We start from the raw sequence: 23,584 nt of genomic DNA on the forward strand, positions 1-23,584 counted from the left end.
AAAATGTGGTACATCCTTACTGTGGGATATTGCTTGGGCAGTGAAAAGGAATGCATCTTTGATACATGATACAACATGGGTGGACCTTGAATACATTACGGCAAGTGAAAGAATGTAGTCATAGAAGATTACAGATTGATTTCCATTCATAGGAAAAGTCAAGAATAGTCAAATCTATAGAGACAAAAAGTAGATTGGCGGTTGCTAGGGTCTGGAGAACAGGAGACAGGGATGAATTGGGAATAAGAGCTAATTGATAAGGAGGTTTCTTTTGGGGTTGAATGTTTAGAAATGTTCTAAACTTTTCAAAATGTTTTATTTATTTTTGAGAGAGAGAATGAATGAGTGGGGGAGAGGCAGAGAGCGAGGGAGACACAGAATCCTAAGCAAATCCAGTCTCTGAGCTATGAGCATAGAGCCTGATGCAGGGCTCAAACTCATGAACCACAAGATCATGACTGGAGCTGAAGTCGGACGCCCAACTGACTGAGCCACCCAGGCGCCCCATGAAATGTTCTAAAATTTGATTGTGCTAATGGTCGCACAACTCTGTGAATGCTAAAACCATTGAATTGCATACTTTAAATGGGTGAGTTTTATGGTGTGTAAATTATATCTCAATAAAGATAAAGAATGAGTGAGAAATATTAGGAACAACTAGTGGAAAACTCTTTCCAAAAGTTGTAGTATGAAGAGGGAGAAAAATAAGGAAATAGATGGATGGGGAAACTGGATTAAGGAAAGATTTATTTTTTTAAGATCAGAGATAGATCAGCATACTTAATGATACTGCAGTTGACCTAAAGGGAAGAGGAGTTAGGTGATCCCAGTGGAACAATGCCTTGGAGTAAGCATTAGAAAATGGAAATTTAGTGCATAGGCGGAGGGATTTGCCTTGCTGGGAGTATGGATAATTTGTCTACGATGATAACAGAGGAGGTAGAGTATAGTCATACTGATCCTGGTAGATTTGGGGTTTGAGATTTTTTTCAAATTCTTTTGCTTCATCGTTCCCCCCCCCACCCCATGATAGGAGAAAGCAAGATTGACTATCAGAGAGTGAAGGTGGGAAAGGAGAGGTTGAAAATTAGAGGAGACAATCCAAGAAAGCTGTCTTGGAGTGAAAAAGAAAAAAGCACGGATTAGGGAAGAAAAAGAATGATTTCTGGGGAGCGTGAAGGGCCCATATGCAGTTGCATGAGCACGAATGTAGGATGACACGACTTGGCATACTTAGGTTCTCTTCTCCAGCTATCTTTGGTTGCCTGGGTTCAGGCGTGGAGTGGGTGAAAAATTGGAATTAGCCAGGGTTTTTAGATTTTGCCAGATCAGATTGGGTTCCAAGAAAAGTGACTCTGAGATGGAGATCTGTGTGCCGGAAGTTTGCTGAGCCATAACTTCTTTCAGAGGAAACATCTGTGAAGGAGGGAAGGTGGGAGGGTTTGGAGGAGAGGCCGAACAGCCATGCTGTTGCAACTAAGGTCTCAGACAATCTTACAGGAAGCTGGGAACTCTCCATTTCCCAAGACTGAGGCAAAGGGACTGGACATCTGTGCCCCTCTGTGGATATTTAGATATGGAATTCTTCTAGGGAAGAGGCACGGCCTTGGGCAAGGAGACTTCCTTTGAGTAAAGGGAACTCTCCAAGAGGGACTTAGCTATGAAATGCCAGTAGTCAATACACCCAGTATGTGAGGTAATGAGTGCCTCCATTTTTAGGGGAGGTAGCAGATAGCATACCACAGAATCCACTACAGTTTATCCTTTGCACTGCTTATGTTACTAAGTTTACTATTTCTAGGAAGAGCTCTTCCAGGATCCTGATTCGTCTGATTCATCTCTTTTCCTGGGCAAACAGATAATAAAAGTTAGTGGGACTAATCCCACCTCTGTAGCTGGTCTAGAGACTGCTACTGTTATTCATCATCTCCCTAATCTATACCCATTCTAGATGTTTCTCTCCCCTGGCTAGTACCTCTGCTTATCTAGATGCCTTACTTGGAAGTATGACTCAGGTTTTTATATACGAGATGTCTGAGCTTCTGGTGACCAAGCCATTCTCCAGATTTGGCTGCTGCATTTGTCCGTTTACCATCGACATTGGGCAGACATGTACCAAGAGATGCAAGGTATGATCACCTCATTGCCACACGTAGTTTTCACTTTTCCCTTTTGGAAGAGCCACTTACCTCCTCCTGATGGTCAGAGTCAAGTTCTTCTACCAGTATGATGACACCCTTCCTCGACTGCTTGTATTTTGGTACAAGCTTTGGTACAAGCTTGAAGTGTCTAGGTGACAGACAGGCATAGCTTAAAGTTGAATGGGGTCATAATGTGTCCCCTGGTAGATTTCCATTGGGGAATGAGGACCTTTAAAGTGTGGAGCAGAACTCTGGGTACAGGAAGCACATATAGTCAAGTGGGTCCCTGGGAGTGCTGGTAAGCAGGGCCACTTGGTGTCTAGACCCTTGCATTCTATATACTGGGGGCATGGGATCATGGAGTAGCCTTTGCATTATGGTATATACTGTGTCCTGGAGGATAGCACCCCATCCTTTCAGAATATCATCTCCAAGCTGGTGTGGTACCTTATCTGACAGGACTGGGGGTTCCTATGGTCACACGCTCTTTGTCATACCTCCCTTTACATCAGGTGTGTTGGTATAGTTAACACCATGTGCCATTTTGTGCTGATGGATCAAACATTTTGTACGCTCTTAGATGGTGGTGCTGGCCAAGACCTTTTGGGCAAGATAGGCAGACCCATACTCGGTTTGGGGGTGTCCTGTAAAGAGGAATTGCTGCTTCTTCCAGCAGGAAAAAGATTTGGTGGAATAAGCTTGCCACTGACATCATGTTGGTCTTCTCCAGTGATAAGGTTATACCAAGGGCTGGCTGTTTGTCTCTGTGGCTGGCAGGCTTCGTGTTTGGCAGCATCAGTAGTTAGATCAGCACTACTGAGTTGTATTCCATGCTGTTGGGCCCATGAAGAGTCTCCATCCAATAGCACCATTGCTACTTTGTTAATAAACCTATTAGGCTGGATTGTGGTAGCTGGATTAATTATTGCTTGTTTAGTGTTCATTCCATGTGGGTGCCCTCTTGTGGGCATAGCCAGCAATAATGATTTTCATACTTTGTGATTTTTTTTGCTATATTCCCATTCCCATGCCCTTTCCCCCCAACCTATGCAAAATCTTCCAGACTTTCTTTGTTCTAACCAATATAAGCCAAATCAGTCATTACTGACCCTGAGTCCATGTATATTTTCACCCCAGGCCACTTCTCTTTCCACACCAAGTACATGAACAGATTCTTCATCTGAAGCCTATTAGGAGAAATTTCCACAGTGGTCTTCTGGTGCCATCTTGGAGTGGGGCTATGTTACAGCCACTACCCATGCCTATCTTCCAACCACAGACCGAACCAGCACAGTCATGAACTGAACTTAGAAAATTTTCATCCTCTGCCAGATTCTCTCCACCTCATGCAGTCATAGGTTATGAGGTGTAGGTCAGAGATGGGCATTGGTGGATGACACAGGGGTCGTGTCCATCTGCTCATGCACCTTGGTGTGCCTTCAGTACTGTTGATGCCTGATCCTGGTGCTCCACTTCCAGCTTACAGTGAATGGCCATTGAGCCCTCCTGACCTTACAAAACATAGATTCCCCCTCTAGTTCTTACAGTTGGTTGATCGAATCCAGTCCATAATGGATAGCCCTGGCCATATGGTCCCTTAATGTCCAGTGGTCAAATTCTGTATCTCTATAATGTCTTGGCTCATGCTGATCCCAAACATGCTGGTTTGCATTTGGTCCAGTAGCAATGCAAGGAGTGTTGTGTCAAAGTAATGAGGTATCTGTTATAGAAAGCAGAGCCTTGCTGTGGATCCCTAAGAGTTTGTGTTGTGATTCTTCTGTCCAAGTTTGCTGTAGAGTCCATATGATGTCTTTTCTTATAGTAGATAAAATGTCTAGTATCATAGGCTCTTCTGGGCCATATGGCCAAGTGGTTGGTTTTTCCTGCAGTGTGGTCTTGATTCCTGTTCCAGGGCTTCGTCGAAGCTGGAAGACTTCTATGTTAGATAAATGGGTCGGAGCAGCATCCTAAAAGTAGAATATGCTGCCTATGGAATGTGGAATGTTTTACTGGGCATATCTTCCTTTTCAGTGGTAGAAGACACACAGTGCAATAATACATACTTTATTTATTAAACGTTTTTAAATGTTTATTTATTTTGAGAGAAGGCATGCTTTGGAGAGGAGCAGAGAGAGAGAGGGAGACACAGAATCCGAAGCAGGCTCCAGGCTCTGAGCTGTCAGCACAGAGCCTGATGCGGGGCTCGAACTCACCAGCTGTGAGATCATGACCTGAGCTGCAGTTGGATGCTTAACCCACTGAACCACCCAGTCACCCCAATGTGTACTTTAATTCAGAGAGAGAGTTCCAGCATGATCCAAAACACTGATCTCCCCAAAACCTCACTGATATGGTGGTCCCCTAATTCTTTGTAATATTTTTTTCCAGCTATCAGAAGCACATGTGTTGTTTTAAGACTTCCAATACTTGCCATTTCTTGTTCATCGAGCTGGACTAACAGGATCTCATCAATATAGTGGAATAACGTGGTGTTCTATGAAATATCCAAACTGTTTGTTACTTTTAGACAATAGAGAGGAAGGGTAACTTTGGGTCAGATGTGTATGTGTATACTTTTTCCATTGCACGCAGATGCAAATTGCTTCTGACCCTACCTTCTGATAGAGATGGAAACGAACACATTTGCCAGGTAAGTGGCTTTCGGAACAGCATATACTTAAGGCTCTGTGCATCTAGCAAAGGTCCCACATTTCACAAAGTAGCTGCAGTTGGGGTTACTACTTGGTCAACTTTTCTGTCTATCATGTCATCCATCACAATCCATCTGGGTTTTGAAGGGTCCAGACTGCTGGATTAAATGGGGTATGATGGGGCTCGTTACCCCTGCATTTTTGGGTCTTGAGGGTGCATTTTCTCTGCCATTGCCCCCTGAGATAAAGTACTGTTTGGATTTACTATCTTAGCCAGAGGAGATGATTCCTCTTGGATTAATCACTAGGTAACTCTTATTCCACAGTCCAAGGAGCTAAGGTGTGGCTCCTGCCAATTTTAAAGTTCTGATTATACATTTGACTGTCAGAGAAATGATCACTGGGTGGGCCTGTGAATAAATGCAGTTACTATAATTTGGACCTGGGACAAGACTCCATGTAGTCCCTGGTCCCCAAAGCCCCCTCTCCAACAGGGTGGCCGTGAAGGCTGAGCTTTCAATGTGTTCTCAGAATACCTCCTCAGTCCCCTTTTCTCAATAAATGGCTTTAGTCCTATCGCTTTGCCTTTTTAGGAACAGTTGGGAAAATTATTTTCATATATACTTGCTGTGTTTCATAAATGTTCTTCATGGGAACTTAGCCTCTCCTTCAATCAAAGGTTCTGGATCTACTCTAGAAACTGCTGACAAGATCGTTAATTTTTAGTAGAGTGGTTATCTTCAGTTTCCTGATCATCTGTTCTTGACTTTTGTTTTGTCCTATGAATTAAGCAACTTCCTTGTTGGTTGCCCATCACCTTTACTTTGGGGTTAATAAAAGACACTTTTTATTCATCACCTCCGTGGCTGTCTGTAGGTCCTGTATGAAGCATAGGTTCTTTTGCAAATCCAAGGCCTCTGGATTGTCTTCAAAAAAGGCATAAATGCCAGCTGTTAACAGGGAGGAGGGGCCACTGCTGCAGGTCCTGGAGGTCCAGAGGAATCGGAATCCTAGATCTCCAATAGATCAATGCAGACGTCCCCACCCCAGCTCTCAGGGTTTCATTTCTTCCTAGTCAGGATTCTAACCTTGGAGTTGCTGCCTCTGGAAGGGTGGGAGAGGTGGTGGGGGCTGAGGATCAGCAGTGATACAAAGCGAATACAGCAGTCATTTTTACTTTTTCTCTCTTCCCTGCTTCCTTCTCATTGATGAAATGCAGATGTGATGGTTGGCACTCCAGCATTCATATTGGACTAGAAAGCCAATCTGAGGGTGGACACCACACATTAAGGGTGCTGGAGCAAAAAAATAAAAAGCCTTGGGTCCCTGGCAGCCAAGTTTTGGACCATCAACCTCCAAGTTTCTTTCAAATGTCTGAAAAATAAGTCTGTAGGTGTTGAAGAGACTGTAATCAGGTTTCTATTAATAGCTAAACATAATTCCTGACTAAAATAATAATGTAGACTGGATATCGTTGCAACTCTTAAACTCAATATACCACCATCCATGTTTGAGCTGCCGTATTGTCAGTCATGACCCTCCCACCATTTTTCTTGATCTCTGCTCAAGGCATCACCATTCTCAGAGCTACTGAGGTAGGATCTCTTGGGGTTCCCCTTATATGCCCCTTCACCCTCATCTGCATACCCAGTGAGCTGTCAAATTGTCAAAGCTTATCAGTTTTGCTTCCATATTGCTTCTCACGTTATCATCTGTCAGTATTGCATCGTCCTAGATTAGGTTCTGTCCCTCGGCCTCATCTAGGCCATTACAAAAAACTGAGCTTTTTATGTTAATTCCCAATCTATCCTATAACTGGCTATATTCTACTAACATATCAATTTTTAAAAAAATGTTTTATTTATTTTTGAGAGGGAGGGAGAGAGAGAGCGAGCACGAACAAGTGAGCAGGGTAGGAGCAGAGAGAGAGGGAGACACAGAATCTGAAGCAGGCTCCAGGCTCTGAGCTGTCAGCACAGAGCCTAATGCGAGACTTGAACCCATGAACTGGGAGATCATGACCTGAGCCGAAGTCAGACGCTTAACTGACTGAGCCACCCAGGCACCCCTAACATTTCAGATTTTTAAATGAATAGGGGTACTTAGGGTTTTTCCTCTAAAAATCCTTCAGCGGCTTCCCATTATATACCACATTCAATCCAAATGCCATAATCTTGCATTCAGGGCCTTCACCAAACCATCTCACATATTTTTCTCTTTAGTACATATTGTGTTGGCTAATGATTATTTCCCCAAACATGTGCCTCTCATTTTCCTGATTCCATGGCTCCTCGCCCCTGACCCACATGCCTTGGTTTCCATGACTGTCTCATCATTTCCCTTTTACTTCCCTCTCTTTACTTACTACAGTTTGTGAATATATTTGTTATTATTTGTTCATTCATTCATTCATTCATTCATTCATCCATTCATTCATTCATTCACTCACATTTTCACCAGAGTGTAAGCTCCCTGAGGATGGGAGCTATGTCCATCTTAGTCACCACCCATTACATGGCCGGGGAAGTATCTAGATAGGGGCTCAGCAAATACTTGTTATGGGTGTGTTATCATCGTAAAGACAATCACAGCTTCACAATTCAAGCTGGAAAAAGCATGACTGTTTCCATCAAGAGGGATGTGTGCCCATCCTCCTGGGAGAAAACCAGAAAGCAGTGTAGCCTGATGGCCCAGAGGCAAGGCTGCCTCCAGGTCAGAGCACCGGCCTTGAACAAGGGTCTCTCCCCTCTGTGCTGTGGGACCTCTCTGCTCTCCAGGTGATCATTTTAGGTCAAATGAAAACATGTCCTTCCTATTTTACAAGTACTTTATGCCAGGCCATGAAGATGATTTTGCCTTTCAAAACTCGGTTTCTCTTGGGCTTCCTCTAACTGCCGAACAACTTAGCTTGCTTTGTCACAGTACAAATAAACACAGTTGGACGAGGGGGCTAAACTGTATTCTTCCTCTTGGCAAAGCATCAAAACAAACAACCCCCATGCCTAACCTCTCCAAAAACCTTCTAATTACAGGAAGGAAAATATGTCTGAGAAAATTTTATTTATTCAACAGCAGACGAGGATCTCTGATAAGGGGAACATGTCAGAGCACTTAGTTGCTGAGAAAGTTCTAGGTACGGACAGGCAAAGGGTTTCCTCATAAGGTACATTGAAGTCCCTTTTATTGATCAACACAATCAATGCTAGCCAGACAGGCTTTGCCTTAGAGGCTGTCTGCACCAATTTTCTTCATACATCTGGAGCATTGCTCTTGCCTTTGACTCTCTGTGACGTCACTTCTTTTCAAACACAAGGGGTGTGTGTGTGTGTGTGTGTGTGTGTGTGTGTGTGCGTGCGCGCGTGTGTGCTATGTATGTGTCCAGGCAAATACCCACTTTAATTCCAAGAGTATTTAATAATGTTTATGATTTGAAATTTGTTAAAGAATAGAAACATATAAATGGCACCCAGAAAATATGAGGACAACAAAAAATATTATTATCCTTATCCTTATCCTTATCATCATTATTATTATTTTAAATATAAAATGCCCTTCCATTCCTATGCTGTCTATGTTATGCCCTCTCCTTACCTCTCTCCCTTCTCCTCCTCCCCTTAACCCTTTCTATTGACAGAATTCTGCCTTCTGACTGTCCAAGGGGTCGTCTCTTTTTAAATTTCCAGAATTTCAGTTCTCTTGTCAATAAAGAGGACAGAGAGATTTAGGAAGAGACAAAGGGACACCATTGTTAAAAAAATAGAACCGTTTCTTTGTGCGACCTACACAGCATGGCAGATCAAATCTGAATTTCGAACATATTTTCAGGTTGTGCCCTGGGGTGTAGCATTTCAGACAGAGGTGATGCACCAGTTATCAGAAAGAATACATGGTGGGGAGAAATTTTCGAACAATTTTATCCAGAAGCTCAACCCTCCTGTTGCTTTAGGATGCAAATGACTCTTACTCCACGTCCCTGGCTTTGGAAGCTCAGTCCGGGAGGGCATTCAGGACGCGGTGTTCTTTAGCAAGAAAGCTGTCTCTTTTTCTTTTCTCCGGGGAAACTGCAGTTCAGGACAGGCACAAAGCTGAGACTATAACCAAGAGCAGAGAAAATTCACCCCCGTGTTCTGTTTGTCAGACTGACCCCGCAGGTCACAACCTGAAAGTTTATGGATCAGTGGGGCCTTGTCTCTGCCTAAGCATGTTTTCTGGACTTTGGCTGACGCTAAATGCCTGACTTCTGAAAGAGGAGTGGGTGTGGACTTCCAGAAGGGATAGCCAGTGGGAAGGAAGTAATATTCATTAAGAGTGTCTCATGCAAACCGTGCGGGGCTAAGCATGCTCAGTGTAAATTCTCCTGTAGCCTGTCAAGCTACGTCTGAACTCGTTCCAGAATACTGGATTTACTTTTTTTTCCTACCAGAAAGAATGCTCGATTAGACTGCATTTTGCCCTTTCTTTCTTCCTTTCTTCCTTTCTTCCTTTCTTCCTTCCTTTCTTTCTTTCCTTCCTTCCTTCTCTGCCTTTCTTTCTTTTCCTTCCTTTCTCTCCGCCAGAAGATTGGAAACAATATTCATTTCTGATCAGTTCAGTAATACACTGTCCTTCAGTGTCCACCTGAGCATTTCAGTGGAGAAGAAAAGAAACTTTGCTACCTGGGAGCTGAAGACTGCGTAGGTCAGTGAATGCTAATAAAGTCCTTATGGACTTATGGGACCAGGAGTTAACTTTTCTCAACTGTGAAGGTAATCTACAGCAAATTTAATTGCCTTTTCAACCGAGTGGGTGTACACCTTTTTTTTTTTCCACACAAAAAGTATGCTTTTCATATGTTGGAGTGATTTTTCCAAACACAGGGAAAATATGTCTTTTGGTTAATTTGCATTTGAAAGAGCCTCTTTCTGTATTAGAAGTTCTCTCTCTCTACCACAAATTATGTGTTTTTCAAACAAATATTGTGGTGAGCTGATGTAGCCATAATGGTCTGGATGTGGATGTGTTCTGTGTTACATTAATTCTTGGCGTGGGTTAGTTTGGTGGAAGTTACTGCTTTTGTTACTGCCAAAGATGAAAGAGAGTTTGTTTTTTGCTGCTGTTGTTTTTGGAACTTTTGGTGGGCTTTGAGGCGGCATTGTGAGCCCCTCCTGGAGAGGCGAGCCCTCTCTTTCTGTGTGTAATGTGAATTTCTCACAGTGTTCAGCTGTAACTCTGAGAAAAGGAGACTGTGTTTTTAGAATCTGTGTAGGAGTCGAGTTTTTTTTTTAATGCAGTTTTGGAGGGAAACAGCACTCTGAGAGAGGCAGAAACAAGGTTTGTAGTGGAGACGTGAAATCAAGAACTTCCTGGTGAATATAAGCAGTGAATGCAAAAAATTTTGCATGCTCTGTACTCCCTGGTTTAGTTTAGATTCATAATTTTACTTTTGAATGAACAGAAAGTCGATCAGGCTTTAGAGGTGCTGGCTTCTATATCAAAGGCGATAACACAGAAAACGCAGATGAGAGAGATGTTAGGGTCTCAGAAAAAGCAAGTTAGCAAAGGTGGCCCCTGTAAAGCGTCCGGGGAGCGAGGTCATGAAGCCACATGGCCTCTTGAAGGAACGGTGCATCCTGGGCTAAAGTAGTTCAGTTTTATTCAAGAATTTTAGGAGTAAGAGGGGATTTGTTTCTTTTCAAAATAAGAACGGCCAGGCGGGGATTATTGACAGTCAAGGATTAAATATTTGCTGGATTACAAAGCATCACATATTCTCAATGTGTAGATCAGACTGACCAGCTAGCTATTCAGGGGATGTAAATGGAAATACCGTAGTCCCATAGGGAATCAGATGTAGCAGTCCCCACCCCCGTCCCGCCCTTCGCTCTCCATCTTTATGTCCCAGAAAGGGATGATAGAGGTGGGGCAGGGTGTGAAATAGGACTTCACCGATGAGATGAGCTGACCTTGCTCTTTTTAACTTCTGTCCATCTGTTCTTACTGAGCAGCTGAAGCAGGGAGCAAAGTGGGAAGGGGGCCCCAGGGGAGACGAGGAAGAAGAGACCAGACCCCGCCAGGCCTGTGATCTGCTCCCCGTCTTATGATTTAGACCTAAGAAGAGAAGCTAAGTGGATGTATCTAAATCCACTTCCTTCTGCTCCCAGGGCTTTGATTTAGTACCAATTGCTGCAATTCTGCACCTGCCTCTGCTTTTCATAAGTAATAGCTACTCCGACGCATAGATGGTGGTTTATTTGTTATAGATTGATCCCCAAGGAGACAGCCACAGTAATTCAGGCTTGTTTTGGTTTTTCCTTTCTTCCTTAACATGTGGCATAGATCTTGATAAGTTTAATTGAAACAACAAATCCTTTCGGGGATGGGAGAGCACAGTTCTCCGTGAACGTGTGTGTGCGAGTGTGTGTGCACGCAGTCTGGGTTCCGGGACGGCGCAGCTTGAAGGCTTTCCATGGCCAGGGGCGTTTGTCTGGAGTCAGGGACCCTTTCACTGCCTTGGCTCCGTCTGTTTAGAAAAAGAGGAGGCACATGTTCTGGAGCATTCTTCCCTCTGATTCCCCTTTCCTCTCCATGCACCCCCCTCCAATGCTCTACCACCTTTATGACCTATGTCTTGAAAAATGGCACTGAAACTTTTGGATGCACAAAGGGAACCCAAAGACCTCTTTGTGTTCACATCTGGATGAAATTTAGATTGTGACCAGAGAAAGTGGGTGGGAGAAGCAAAGTCTGTTGTCACTGTTTTAAAAACACATAGAACATTTCCCAGAGGTTTTCTCGTCTGGAGTTTTCTGCGTGTTTTTGTGTCCTGCCCACGCCCCACCCATGGGACTGGGGGAGGCAAGTATCATGTCCTTATCTTGTAGTCAAGTGCAGTGGTTTGTCCACAGCAGAGTTAGACCCGGCACACAGAGCCTTCAAGGTCCAGTTTAAGACCTCACTTACACCCTAAGAGGAATGATTTGAGATGAGTTCCTGCATCTTGGACTCAGTTTCCCCATTCACTTTGAGGGTTTGGACAACAGGCAGTTATTCTGTACAACAGTCTCTCCAACTGAATCTGTTAGTATAATGGTTTCTTAAAATTGGAGAAGCCCTTCAGACCCTTCGGGGGAACTTTCGCGTCTTTCTTTTATCTTTGATGCCACCTGTTAAAATCGAAGGGACCAGTGTTGACATTTTCATCTGCCAAAAGACAAAACTGAAAGACGGAATGACTTGCTGCCTCTGATCAGAGGCTGGGTGGGCACTCATTCAGGTTGCCCGGCTCAGGGTTTGGAATCCGAAGCTGTCCTGAATCTATGTGGGGACCTCGGGGTTCCTGACTTTGGGAGGGTAGTCCCATGGTTCACCAAGGGGGAAAGTGTGTCACGGGCTTGAAATACTGTTTGTCCCATAATGTAGGAGAAAACTCAGGCTGCAAGAGTTATAGACAGTCACCCTTAGGGAGTTGGGAAGCTGGCTCTGAATCATCTGTAGAACCCCGATGTGTGTGCTCTATGGCTTAGTGATGAAGTGTCCAGGCTTCGCTGGATTTCTCTGCATCTCATTTTCCTTGTAGGTAGAATGGGCATTCCTAAAAAAGGGGGTGCTGGAGGATCCCATGAGATGACATATATGACATATGTAACATGACATATGTCACATGACATTCATGACTGGTGATGCTCCAGTGTTCTGAATGATGATGCCTGTTGTATTTTGTGTTCTGTTTCACCCACGGTGAGTGCTGGTTACTCTTTGTGCAAACCCCGATCAGCTCTTAGCTCAACTCCCGGATTCTCAGAGAAGCTGTGTTAAGTGAGTGGTCATCGTTTTGTGAATAAGGGCTGAATGCGTTGTTATTGAAAATACAAAAAATTGTGCTCACTCGTGGGGAATTAGTGAGGGCAAAAGTGGTGTTCTTCCTCTCTGCCTCTGGAGAGGCTGGTGGGGGGTTAGCCAGGCAGATGTGTCTGGGGTAAGGAAGACCATTGACTCAAATCAGGTTATCTCCGGTGGCCTTTACTTGCTGCTGATCAGACTGCTTGCATGTGAGATGTCTCTCTGAAGGAAAGGATGGCTAGCCAGGGGTTATTCCGGGCTCATAGGTCCGGTGGGCATTGAAAAACAAAATGGGAGCACTTGCGCTCACAGGCTATAAAATGGACACGGTTTTGTGTTTCTTGGCCCTTCTGACCAGCAGTGACTGGGCTGTGAGCTAGATGGGGGGGTCTGAGCTGACACATGGCATTATGTTAGAAAGATCCCCTTAGAGAGAGAAAGGTCCAGGGTCCACTTCTTACCAAATTAGCTTTGTAGGTGAGGTTTCCCCATAGAGAGGGCTGTCAGTGCACATTGCAGCCCTGCAAAACCAAACTAGGGCAGAGACACTCCCCCTGGAGCACGTTCAATGTGGCTGAACAAGTGGTACTGAGAAACTTAAGTGCACCCATCAGGACAGGCCTGATGGTACCCAAGTGGGAAGCCAACTGCAGGGACAGTGGCTGATGAGTAAAGAATTTAAATGTCCATTTGACCTTCCTAAATGCTTTAGAGTTTAGGTGCCTTACCATGGGCCTTCAGTCACTGGTCCGTGTTGGGAGGGGAAGGTCACTGTTGGAGGTTGGGGAATGTCGATGTGTGTTGGTTTCTTGAGCATCTATTATGTACCCTCCACTAGATTTTATGCTTTACCAGCCTTGGCTTCTTTAAGTTCACAGTATCCCTGGGGAGTTTAAAGAGGAGGAAATCTTCTGGGATAGGAGAGGGTATAGGGCCACTGAGGTAAAGGGAGTTCACAGGATTGACCAACTGAGTATACAATACCATGTAGAGTTAGGAGCATTTTTAGGTGGAAAAAGGCAGTTGTGGTCCAGTAGTCTCTCAGCTAATGAATAGTATTTCTGCGAGTTCCTTCGATGAGAGATGCCGGGCTTGGCTAAATCTGGGATCCATCAGCATATATTGTCCAGAGTTGGGCAAGTCTGTCCCCACAAAGAATTAGTGCTTAAGTAGCTCCTTGCACACTACCTGCCTTTGGGAAGCCATTCCACTTAAACAACAAATCAAAATTCTCTTTTTGTTCGCTCGCAAATCAGTCCTTAAAAGTTTTGCAGCTTCAGAAGTTGAAGGTCCCAGTAACTATTAGGCAGTATCCAGTAACTTCAAAACAGAATTTGGATGAGATGCCTGGGATTTGGGCCAATCTGGCAAATTTCCAAGCTGTGTGACTTTGAGTAAATTAATTTCACTTCCCTGTACCTCAGTTTTCACACCTGAGAATTGGACGACCAGTTAGAATCTCCTCAGGTGGGATGACCATGAAAGTGATGTTTTAAAGTGTAGCTTGCCTTACGTGTGGTTCTTCCTTCCCCCTCGCTGGTATCTGAGAGTTCTCGTGCTTTCTGTTTTTCTGTTCTAAAAAGGCTTTTCCTTCCCTCACTTCGGTGGGAAGTGGCCTGGTTAGCTGAGCAGGGCAAACTGGCTTCTATCAGAATATTTGCCAGATTATTGAAAGACAGGGGAACTAGAAAGAAAATGTATCCAGAGCAGAATTTGATCAACGATAGGACATTCCCAGATGCAATGAGAAATGAACAACAAACCAGGGTACCAAATTGTTGACACATGTGTATTTCCACATACTCCCTGAGAACCCCCCACCTCCGCCCCATTAGGATGGCTACTGAAAAGAAAATAACAAGTGTTGGCAAAGATGTGGAAAAATTGGAATTGTGTACCCTGTCGATGAGAATGTAAGAGGGGGCGACTGCCGTGGAAAACAGTATGGCAGTTTCCCAAAAAAGAGAACCATAGAATTACATATGATCAAGCAATTCCACTTCCAAGTGTAGACCCAAAATAATTGAAAGCAGGGTCTCAAAGAGAGATTCAAACATCCATGTTCACGGCGGCATTATTCACAGTAGCCAAATGATGGGAGCAAGCCAAGTGTCTATCAGTGGATGCATGGATAAACAGAACATGGTGTATACCTGCAACAGATATTATTCAGCCTTTAAAAAGTAGGGAATTCTGACATGTGCTACAACATGGATGAACCTTGGGGGCATTATGCTAAGTGAAACAACCCAGGCACACACGCAGTTAACTGTATGACTGCACTGATATGAGGTGCCTAGAGTAGGTGAATTCACAGAGACAGAAAGTAGAATGGATGCCAGGGGCTGGGGGCTGGGAAATGGGGAATAATTCTTTAATGGGTTCAGTTTGGGAAGATGAGAAAGTTTTGGGGATGGATGCTAGCAATGGTCGCACAAAATGTGAATGTTGAACTTAATGCTGAATTGTATATTTTAAAATGAGCAAGGGTATACATTTTATAGTATGTATATTCTATCACAATCAAAAATGAAAATTACTGAGAACATGAAAAGTTAGTATATTCGTTTGTAAGGAAGGGCTTACCCACTGGAAGAATTTGTTTCATTACTGAAATTCAGCTTGTGGGAGAGGAAGATTAGGCTCAAACTGAGGAGGAAAAGAGAACAAAGTCATTCAATAAATACACTTTGTGGAAGTAAAAAAAAAGAATACAGGAGGGGGAAAAAAGCTCTTAGTACAGAGAGATGCAATTTCCAGAATTTCTTTGAGGTTCTTAGGGGTGGGGTATTTTGGACACTGTGATCATACGGCAAGCATGCCACTTTCATTTTTTCTTTTTCTTTTTCTTTTTTTTTGAGAGATAGAACGTGAGCAGGGCAGGGTCAGAGAGCGAAGGAGACATAGAATCCGAAGCAGGCTCCAGGTCTGAGCCAGCTGTCTGACCTGAGCCGAAGCTGGACGCTCAACGGACTGAGCCACCCCGGCGCCCCAGCATGCCACTTTAGATCGTTTATTTGGGGTGGCGTTTTGTAGCTGATGCGGATGTGGCTATTTGGAAAGCCCGTGAGCCACGTCTTTTTGCTAGACCTTGAGTTTCCTGTTGGATTACATTTTTACCAGAGGTTACCTTGTGAAAGGTCTGTGGTGAGGCAAGATGTGGAGCTCCACAGAAATTCAAAAGCTCCTCATAATGAGGCAGAGGAGGGGAGGAAAAGCAAGGAGCAGGTAGTGAGTGTCTATTTTGTACCACGTGTATATGGACGCCATCCTTCCAATCCTCTCGATCGCCTCTCGATCTGTTTTCTAAGGGTAGCCTCCCGAAGCACCTTTTGCTGCAGTGGCGAGGCCAGGACTAGAACCTGGCCTAAGTGAGAGCCTGAAGCTTATTCTGTTTCATCACACTTCAGGCTTTAGGCCTTACATTGCCTCGGTTAACTGCATAGACCATCCCTCCCTGCCTTTGCTGTTGGCAGCCATAGACGGAAGTTGGTCTGGAACCAGATATATGTCTCATGCACACAGCTTCAGACCCTCCCAGGGGGCTCCTGCGGTGGGGGTGGGGGGCCCAGCATCAGCATCCACAAACTGAGCATCATCTTTAATTTTCACAAATATTCACATAGCAACATTTAACCTTCCTGGGGGGTGGGGGGAGAAAGCTCCAGAAGACAGGTGTCTGGGGAACATCTTTTCTGCAGCGCTGTCCTGGGTTCAGGTGTTGGAATAAATGAACCCAGAGTGCACTGGCCCCTCCCTGGAAGGCTGTTCTCAGGCTCCTTTGTTTGGTTTATGTATGGCCATCAATGCATCATTCCTTCTGCTTCAGCTGTTTGAGAATCCCATCTTCTCTATTGATTTCCCACAGAACGTTTACTGCTCTCCAAGGTGTGACCTGTACCTCCAGCTAATTTATTTCTGTCATGGCTGTAGGATTTAGGAATGGAGGGGGAGGGGAAGGGGGGAGTGGGGAGAGAGTAATGTGTCCAAGATGAGGGAAGTAAATTCAGCCTTGGAGCCCCCGACAAGCCTGCCTGTGGCTCCGGAGGGCAGTTCTATGCATACAGCAAGGGGACTTTGAAAATCGGCTCAGCACTGTGGAAGCTCTACCACGGGGTCTCAGAAGGCCAGGAATTAGAGCAGGGCCCCATGGGGGTGGAAAAGCAACGAAAGAATGTGCTTGAAAAATAACGTCTTGACTGTTCAGGAGCCAGTCACCATATTGAGCAGTATGTGGTCGGGTTACTTTTTTGTTGTTGTTCTTTTTTTAATGAAATGATGGAGAACTGTTGCTAGAGTCGGGGAGGCGACTAGTGCAGTTCTATTCTCTTCTCCTTCATGGGATTTTCACCAACACAGCGTTCACATCTCAGTCCCTGGAACTAGGACCGCAGAGACTGACATGTGAAATATGGAATCAAACCACTTGACCATAAGCCGCCCTTGCCCTCCGTGCCCACAACACACCAGGTGACCCTTTCTGTGGTCTGATTTTATCAGATCACTACTCAAATGTCCACTTCATTGTTGCCCAGGTGGAAACAGCTTCTGACTTCTTAGAAAACCTGGTAATAAACTTCTGCAAGGAAGGATATAGATTATTTCTCCTTTTGGCCTGGATAGTGACTCACATTTGTTAAGTGAGTCGAGAAGTTTTATTTGAAGAGCACTGTAAAGTTTTCAAAATCTTTTTCACATACGTCACTTTATTTCATTTCCATAGCAAAGCTTAGAAGGAGGTAATGTTATTTTCCGTGCATACTTGAAGACATGCCGGCTCATAGCCAGCCTGTTGCCTCGCTGAGGTCACGTGGCCAATTCGTAACAAATATAGGATTCAAGTCCAGGACATCTGCTTTTAGGTTCAGGTTGGATTACAAGATACCTCAGGAGTGCAGGCGCCACAAAATGTTACCAGGGTCACCCACTGAATAGTACAAGCTGGGCAGTAGGGGCATGAGGGCCAACATGTGCCCAACCACTTAGAAAGACACTAAGGGAATCCAAACATACAGCCTTCAAATCTTCCACTAGTATGATTCATGCCTACCGTCAGTCTGTCTGAGGTATGATAATGCCTTAGGAAGAAGGGTAAAACATTCATCTCATATACCAGCCTCCAATCCCACCCCAATGTACATGCAGATTATCTGTCACTCTTTATAGGGAATAAAATAAACTATCTCCACATGTGTTATCATCAGGTGTAAAGTATCTTGGGCTGGGCATTAGAACCGCAGTTCATTGTGAGGCTGGCTAATGAAGTTCATGTCTATAAATGCCAGGCATTCTTGGAACCTCTCTTTCTTCCACAGCGTGGTGTGATGTTAGTAGGAGGAGAAGATGGTAGGGATGGGAGGCTGGCGGGTCTTTCACAGGTGGAACCTAGTCTACCTGTAACCATCCAGCTCTGGGGAAGAGCAGCCCACTTCATCTTGCCTGCTGGCCAGACAAGTGATCTCCACACCCACCTCAGAGCCTGAAGGGACCTCAGAGCCTCAGTGTAGAGGCGTGGACTTGAGTCACTCTATTTTTAGAAACCAGTACTATGACAGTATCATGGAAAGGCTTCTGTCCTGGGTAAGTAATTGCAATTAAAGAAGAAGGGATAGGGACACCTGGGTGGCTCGGTCAGTTAAGCGTCCGACTCTTGATTTTGGCTCAGGTCATGAGCTCTGGTTTGGGTGACTGAGCCCCACCTTGGGATCTGTACTGACAGCGTGGATGGAGCCTGCTTGGGATTCTCCCTGTCTCTTCCTCTCTGCCCCTCTCCCCCTCATTCTCTCTCTCTCTCCCTCTCTTCAAATAAATAAATAAACTTAAAATAAAAACAGAAGGGATAATCTTATAATTAATTTAAAAAGTCCAGTGTGTAGGAATAAGAATAATTGTAAATAGCTGAAGTTATTTTGGTTTAAGAAGATCTGGTCTTTGAGGGGCGTCTGGGTGGCTCAGTAGGTTGAGCATCCGGCTTTGGCTCAGGTCATGATCTCACAGTTCGTGGGTTCGAGCCCTGCGTTGGGCTCTGTGCTGACAGCTAGCTCAGAGCCTAGAGCCTGTCTTCAGATTCTGTGTTTCCCTCTCTTTCTGACCCTCTCCTGCTCATGCTGTCTCTCTGTCTCTAGCAAAAATAAATAAAAACATTAAAAAATTTAAAAAGAAGGTCTGGTCTTTGAAAAGAAACTTATGACAACGTTCTAGCATGTTTCTATTTAACCTCAAAACTTACTTGGGGCTATGATTAGGAATTAGCCTACTGCTCGCCACTAACATGCCAGATACAAACCTTGTCCCTGCTCTCTTCCACCTCTCCCTGCCACTTCGAAATGTCCTATCTCTTTGCTCTGAGAGTATGTCCAACCCCCATATCTGGTCCTGTTCTTCTTTGGAGGTTCGTCTGGGAACTCTTTAATGCACTCTCGAAGTGGAACATGGTGTGTCATAAAAACAATAGAACACATGAATTTTAAGTCTGATTATGCAATGCCGTGTAGTTCTGCTACATGACGAGCTAGGTATTGGGTGGGCTGATATGAAAATCTACAAATCATTTATACAATTGGGAAATGCTTGGTTTGGGAAAATGCCTTATGAACCATAGGGGCTGACTTACAAATGTGCACTTACAGTTAAGCTTGGTTAGGACTTGAGGCTTTTCCTTTTTTAAAAATGTGTTTTTTAATGTTTATTTTTGAGAGAGAGAGAGAGAGAGCGAGTGAGCGAGTGAGCTAGGAGGAGAGGAGCAGAGAGAAGGAGACACGATCTGAAGCTGTCAGCCCAGAGCCCAATGCGGGGCTCGACCCCACAAACCATGAGATCATGACCTGAGCCGAAGTAAGATGCTTAACTGACTGAGCCATCTAGGCACCCTGAGGCTTTTTTATTTCTCTGAATATGCAGACCCTTCTTTCAATTTTAATTTGTGGAAATATTTTATAAATAATAGGGTGAGTGACGACTTGGTTAGCATGGGTCGCTGGATGACCTCCAGTGCTGGGTGGCTGGAGAGGGAGGGGGTCCAGTCCTGCATCTGCCATGTACCAGCTGTGACACTGGACAGCTGCTTAAGCTCTTTAGGTCTGTTTCCTCACATACAAAATAAAGATGGTGTACTCTGCACAGGGTTATTGTTAGAAGTGGTTTGTGGACTATAGCAGATTATACAAAGAAAGCTCTGGCACTGACTTAGTGCAGTATACACACAGCTTCCCATTTTTTTAAATGCTAATTTATTTTTGAAGGAGAAAGAGTGAACAGGGGAGGGATAGAGAGAGAGGGGGACAGAGGATCTGAAACTGAGTTCTTTGCTGACAGCAGAGAGCCTGGTGTGGGGCTCAAACTCCTGGACCATGAGCTCATGACCTGACCAAAGTTGAATATTCAACCGCCTGAGCCACCCAGGTGCCCCCAAGCCGTGACCTCTTTTGTTGAACAAGGAATGACTGGCTTCTTCTTCTTCTTTTTTTTTTTTTGTATTTTATTTTATTTTATTTATTTTTTTATAGTTTATTGTCAAGTTGGTTTCCATATAACACCCGGTGCTCTTCCCCACAAGTACCCTCCTCCATGTCCATCACCCGCCTTCCCTTTCTCCCCCTCCCCCATCAGCCCTCAGTTTGTTCTCAGTATTCAAGAGTCTCTCATGATTTGCCTCTCTTCCTCTCCCTAACTTCTTCCTCCCCTCCTCCTCCCCATGGTCCTCTGTTAAGTTTCTCCTGTTAGACTTAATGAGTGAAAACATACAGTAGCTGTCCTTCTCTGCCTGACTTATTTCACTTAGCATGACACCCTTGAGGTCCATCCATCTTGCTACGAATGGCCAGATTTCATTCTTTCTCATTGCCATGTAGAATTCCATTGTATATATAAACCACATCATCTTGATCCATTCATCAGTTGATGGACATTTAGGCTCTTTCCATGATTTGGCTATTGTTGACAGTGCTGCTATGAACATTGGGGTACATGTGCTCCTATGCATCAGCACTTCTGTATCCTTTGGGTAAATCCCGGGAATAACTGGCTTCTAGGTGAGGACTCTTAAGAGTGTTAAGAGAGGGTGGGATTCTCAGAGAGTCTTAAAGTTCAAAAATTCCCGCAGATACTTCACGTACAGATCAGGAATTGATGAAATTGTACTGTTCCATTGCGTGACTCACACACAATGTGTGAGACACGCAATAGAATATTTTTTGGCCATAAGAAGGACTGAAGCACTAACACAGGCTACCACGTGGATGGATCTCTAAAGCATATTCTGCTGAGTAAAAGAAACCAGTTGCAAAAGGTTATGTGTATGATTCTATTTACATAAAATATCCAGAATAGGTAAATCCATGGAAACAGAGCAGATTGATTCTCGCATGGTTCATGAGTTCAAGCCCCACATCAGGTTCTGTGCCAACAATGCAGAGCCTGCTTAGGGTTTTCTCTCCCTCTCTTTCTCTGCCCCTCCTGCATTCTCTCTCTCAAAAATAAAGAAACTTAAAGCAAAAACAAATTTAAAAAAGAACAACCAAAGAGAAAATGGTTAACTTTATGTGCATTTTGTGTGCCTTTTACCTCAGTGAAAAGAATGCTACAGAAAAAAACCCACACCCGAATAAGTTTACTATATAGGAATGCTTCCTGACTCTTTACATGGTCTTGGTCATTTGGTGAGTTTTGTGAAGAAAGTCTCCCTGACTTCTCCACATTTTTTCCGACTACAATAGCCTCATCTTAACACCTTGGTTTTCTGTACCTCCAGGAGACCTTAAGTTCTGTTGTAGGTGCTTTTATCATTAATTCACTTGGTGTCCAGGAGAATGATAATTAATATGTGATCCAGGACAAATGCAGCCTGGCCATGTAACTTTGGCAGGCATCTTAACCTCTCTGGTCTTGGGGAGACATCAATTAGATTATTTTTTGGGACTTGGAGTTTAAAATTTTTTTTTATGTTTATTTATTATTGAGACAGAGAAAAACAGAGCATGAGTAGGGAAGGGGCAGAGAGAGAGACACACACACAGAATCCAAAGCAGGCTCCAGGCTCTAAAGCTGTCAGCACAGAGCCCAACACAGGGCTCAGACTCATGAACTGTGAGATCATGACCTGAGCCGAAGTCAGATGCTTAACCAACTGAGCCACCCAGGGGCCCCAGGATTTGGAGTTTTAAAGTGCTAGATTTAAGAAACAAGCCATGCATTATTAGGTTTCCTTCAAATATTCTGCCAACTAATTTCTCAGATTCTTTTACTCCGAATTCATTTATCAAACCTTGCTAGACAGAAAAAATTATACTTTGAATTAGCCTCTTTTTTTTTCATCAAATCTCCTTAATGAGGAAAACATTCATCTCCATATCTATGGTAAAACTACTTTGACCCTGGGGAAACTTTTCTTCATGTTTTTTAAGATAAAAATGCCCAAAGCATGAAATTGGTGTACTTTTAAGGTTAGAAAAGCATCAAAAAGGATTTTTATCTTTAATTATAATATGTATCAAAAAATAGCACCACACTAACTTAATAGCCCATCAAAACACTATCTTCAAGGGTCATTTAGCATTTCCATGATAAATGGCTATTTTTAGAAGCTTATGTAACCAAACAAAGAATGTGTTCTTGGCTGTGGCCATGAGGCGAAGTTATTATCGTGGGAGGGACAAAGGAATCTGAGAGGCCCATGAGGGATGGAGCCAATTGCAGGAGGACATTTTACAGAGTGCCCTTTCTCTTTCGTCTCCATTTTCTGCAATTAGAATAATGCAGTGCATTTCAGAGCCATTTTCATTTTTGAAGTGCTTTTTCATCATTAGTTAATAAATACTCATCAATGAATTTTCCTCCTCGTCTTGGAAGTTGGAGTAAAAAGAAAGATAATCGCTTTCTATTTCGTAAGTATTATTCCCTTTGGGACTTCCCCTCTTGTGCTTTTAATGGAAACATAAGAAATAAATGATACCTATGCATTTGAAAGGACCAAAGACTACCAGCCCGTCCATCCAGAGCCCCTGGAAATTTATTGCAGAGATTAATGACCTTTAGCAAGTACCCAACTGTGGTAACAGAAGGAATGGTGGTCTCCCATTACCAACCTGAGGACAGGTAACTAGAAGAATGCCTTGGAGGGAGACAGGGGGGTCTTTGTCAGTGAGTTGAATATGGTAGAGTTGAGCTGAGAAGAGGTGATCTCTGTCTTAGCATGGGTCTTAAGTGGACTTCATATCTCTAATTTCCAGGGTCGAAAGGGAATGGTTTCAGAATTTTCTATTCTGTGTTCTCTGCACTTTTTCTCCCTGATATCATCTTAATTCCGTTTAGACTTGGCTGTGATTTTCCCAGTTTCTCCTGTGGTGAATGGTACCACACATACCTAAAGCAGCTGGTAGACCATTCTAGCTGCACGTGGGTGGGGAAAGGGGTTCAGAGAAGATAATTTATAGCATAAGCTATGTCTTGTTTGGTTTCTGCTGACTTGTAGTTTACAGTAGAGTTATCCAATAGGCATATAACACAAGCAACAAATGTGAGCCATGTGTGTAATATTGAATTTTGTGGTAACCACATTAAAAGAGTAAAAATAAATAGGTGAAATGAGTTTTAGTAATACATTTCATTGAACCCAATACATCCAAAAATGTTATCACCTCAATATGTAGTCAGTATAAAACATGAATGAGGTGTTTTATATTTTTCCACCCAATCAATGAATTTTGATGTGTATTTTACACTTAACTGCTCATCTATTTGGACTAGCCACAAGTCAGGTATCAGCAGCTACATTTCATAGGGCTGGGTGCTACTGTGTTGCATAGGCCAGGACTATAGTTATGGATAGACAATATATTAACTTATTTTTAAATTAAAAAAGTATTCTGAATTATTTATCACCAGGTTGAATTCTGATATAAATTACCTTAATTTTCAAGACTTTCTTCTTGTCAGATAAAGTATCTTTGTTTTATGAGGCCTATGGGGAAGGGTTAA

General features: G+C 43.6%; 2 long non-coding RNA genes across 5 annotated transcripts in view; both read left to right on the plus strand.

The window, feature by feature from the left end:
• The first annotated feature begins 2,113 nt into the window (after positions 1-2,113).
• Positions 2,114-6,038, plus strand: LOC115306548. The gene is made up of 3 exons (XR_003915363.1): positions 2,114-2,129; positions 4,734-4,791; positions 6,012-6,038. It is a non-coding gene; the product is annotated as an uncharacterized LOC115306548 (long non-coding RNA).
• A 3,297-nt stretch (positions 6,039-9,335) lies between these two features.
• Positions 9,336-23,584, plus strand: part of LOC115306962 — a 210,771-nt gene continuing 196,522 nt past the window's right edge. For 3 of the 4 annotated variants that reach the window (XR_003915509.1, XR_003915510.1, XR_003915511.1), the window contains exon 1: positions 9,336-9,537. This is a non-coding gene — a long non-coding RNA (uncharacterized LOC115306962). Of the gene's footprint in view, positions 9,538-22,383; positions 22,492-23,584 lie in introns of those variants that run through there. The other variant, XR_003915512.1, reaches the window with a different exon arrangement.

The sequence above is a fragment of the Suricata suricatta genome, chromosome 11 (genome assembly GCF_006229205.1).
Source record: "Suricata suricatta isolate VVHF042 chromosome 11, meerkat_22Aug2017_6uvM2_HiC, whole genome shotgun sequence".
Lineage (NCBI taxonomy): Eukaryota > Metazoa > Chordata > Mammalia > Carnivora > Herpestidae > Suricata > Suricata suricatta.